At 40.0% G+C, this 2,987-nt stretch overlaps 2 non-coding genes across 2 annotated transcripts; both read left to right on the top strand.

Annotated features, from left to right (window-relative positions):
* The first annotated feature begins 296 nt into the window (after window positions 1–296).
* LOC130550918 (U5 spliceosomal RNA) lies at window positions 297–414 on the top strand. Its single transcript, XR_008962511.1, has one exon. It is a non-coding gene; the product is annotated as a U5 spliceosomal RNA (small nuclear RNA).
* A 653-nt stretch (window positions 415–1,067) lies between these two features.
* Window positions 1,068–1,183, top strand: LOC130550919 (U5 spliceosomal RNA). Its single transcript, XR_008962512.1, has one exon. It is a non-coding gene; the product is annotated as a U5 spliceosomal RNA (small nuclear RNA).
* The last annotated feature ends 1,804 nt before the right edge of the window (window positions 1,184–2,987 follow it).

Genomic DNA, 2,987 nt, shown 5'->3' with positions numbered 1-2,987 from the left:
CCAAACGGCCAATCGAATGGCTATTGCCTAACAGAAACGAGTAAGAGGCAGGGAAAGGACAAATTAAGAGAAAAAAACACTTTTCCAAGCAGGCGAAGCCATGGAACGAGTTGCACTTCAGGTCTTGGGCTGTTTGCAGAAGCAGGGCTGAAGCTTTTGTGAAGCATTGCATTCTTGTGCTGGCTTTCTTTTGCTCTTCCTAATTGAGATGATCTGGGGAGCCTTCACCAGAGTCACCGTCTTTAAATGAGATGGTGTGGCATGTTGAGGCCTCTGGTTTAAGGGTTGGTGGGTATAGCGCAAGCTTCTCTTCATCTACGCATAAATCTTTCGCCTTTTACTAAAGATTTCCGTGGTGGGAAACCATNATTGCGAGTTTGTCGTATTTTTGGGTGCTCTGGTTACAGCAGAGCAGCGTAAGATTGTTCAAAAGCAGAGAGTCTCAGGTTGTCGTGGGCATACGAAACCACAGCTAAGCAAATGGACAAACAGCTTACGTTGGGTAAAGAAAATAACAAAAGCAAAAAAACGTGTCGACTAGAACATGACAACAAAGTGGTAGTTTTAAGCAACTGATTCGAATACGGAGGGGCCGTTTCAAGTTTGAGCCAGCTGCTTATTGTCTGTTAATACAGAATTGAATTCAAAGTAACACTCCCCGTCGGGGAATCAAACCCCGGTCTTCGCGTGACAGGCGGAGATACTGTCCACTATACTAACGAGGAATACACTTTGGTAGGAAAGCACGAACTCGGCACGGCAACTGGCTCCAAACGGCCAATCGAATGGCTATTGCCTAACAGAAACGAGTAAGAGGCAGGGAAAGGACAAATTAAGAGAGAAAAAAAACACTTTTCCAAGCAGGCGAAGCCATGGAACGAGTTGCACTTTAGGTCTTGGGCTGTTTGAGAAGCAGGGCTGAAGCTTTTGTGAAGCATTGCATTCTTGTGCTGGATTTCTTTTGCTCTTCCTAATTGAGATGATCTGGGGAGACTTCACCAGAGCTCACCGTCTTTAAATGAGATGGTGTGGCATGTTGAGGCCTCTGGTTTAAGGGTTGGGGGGTGTAGCTCGAGCTTCTCTTCATTTACGCATAAATCTTTCGCCTTCTACTGAAGATTTCCGTGGAGGGAAACCATTGCGAGTTTGTCGTATTTTTGGGTGCTCTGGTTACAGCAGAGCAGCATAAGGTTGTTCTAAAGCAGAGAGTCTCAGTTTGTCTTGTGCATGCGAAACCACAGCTAAGCAAATGGACAAACAGCTTACGTTGGGCAAAGAAAATAACAAAAGCAAAAAAATGTGTCGACTGGAATATGACAACAAAGTGGTAGTTTTAAGCAACTGATTCGAATATGGAGGTGCCGTTTTAAGTTCGAGCCAGCTGCTTATTGTCTGTCAAAAAAAGAATAGAATTCAAAGTAACACTCCCCGTCGGGGAAACGAACCTCGTTCTTCCGCGTGATAGGCGGATATACTGTCCACTATACTAACGAGGAATACACTTTGGTAGGACAGCACGAACTCGGCACGGCAACTGTCTCCAAACGGCAAATCGATTGGCTATTGCCTATCAGAAACGAGTAAGAGGCAGGGAAAGGACAACTTAAGAGAAAAAAACACTTTTCCAAGCAGGCGAAGCCATGGATATAGACATATACACACACGTGTATATATATTCTAGTTAATATATGTTTATTTCTCTTTCTGGCATATTGTTTTGTATGAAGCCCTTTCCTCAAAGTTGATATAATGATTTATTTTATTTAATTTTAGGGTTTAATGACACTTGTAGAATGAATGATTTTTTTATTTTTTTTAATGAGAAGTTTGGAGAAATAAAGTATATTTGTATAAACAACGTTTTTATTTTCCTTCATACAATGTGAAACATCTCACAGCTGCACTAAAATAATTGTTTCTTTTTATCAAGTTAGATCATTTCTCATCAGGCCAGGATCAAGTTGCATTCATAACAATTGCTTTTAAAACATGAATGGCATGCAAAAAATCATGTGGCGTAATAGCTCATTAAGTGTTGAAAAGACATTGAAACAGTAGCAAATCCAACGTTGTTTCGTTCTGCAAAAACAATTAATTCAGCATTTATTCAACATCGGTTTCTGACCGCAATTCACCCACGTTGAAAGTAAGACGGTGAAACAACGTCGCGATTTCAACGCTGATTCAATTTGCAAAATCGAAACGTAATTCAACGTTGATTCAACCTTGGTGCTTGACGTTTATTCAACGTTGGGCAAAGAAAATAACAAAAACAAAAAATGTGTTGACTGGAATATGACAACAAAGTGGTAGTTTTAAGCAAATGATTGGAATGTTGGGTGGCCGTTTTAATTTTGAGTCCGCTGCTTATTGTCTGTCAATTCAGAATTGAATTCAAAGCAACACTTCCCGTCGGGGAATCGAACCGAGGTCTTCCGCGAAAATGGTTAAGCTTAACTTCCCTTAACTTTTCCCATTCATTCTCTATGGTAGTGCTTAACACTACGGATGCTATATATTTTTGGCCACACGTAAATTTCATGGCGCTGTTTCTACTCTTCCGTGGCGGGGCATTTAAGTGTCGAACAGTCATCTGTCAGTCATTCGCTGTGTGGAGGAGAGGAGACCCGTTTTACAATCGGAGAATACGATCGGAGAGAGATTTTTTTACTTCAAAAATAAACGCAAAAAACTGATGAACCAAGCAGGTAATGCTGTTATATTTTATTGGAATGTTTTTGCTTGTAAAGTTGAAAGTTTATTTCTTTCTTCCTCGATCTCTTAATATGTAAGTTAATCAAATGAAATGTTGACCCTTCCGAAAATTGACCATGGTTTTACTACAGTTAAAATTGAAAACATGGTTAAATTTTGTAAGGTGAGAAAGGTTGCAATACAGTATATGATACTTATTAATCAAATGAAAGTTTGCAATAAAGTTTATGATACTTATTATGTAATCTAGCGATCTATCTTACGTTATCTGT

The sequence above is a fragment of the Triplophysa rosa genome, unplaced genomic scaffold (genome assembly GCF_024868665.1).
Source record: "Triplophysa rosa unplaced genomic scaffold, Trosa_1v2 scaffold47_ERROPOS3222836, whole genome shotgun sequence".
Classification (NCBI taxonomy): Eukaryota; Metazoa; Chordata; class Actinopteri; order Cypriniformes; family Nemacheilidae; genus Triplophysa; species Triplophysa rosa.
Note: the sequence above shows the minus strand (reverse complement) of the source record. Positions and strands in the feature narration are given on the sequence as shown.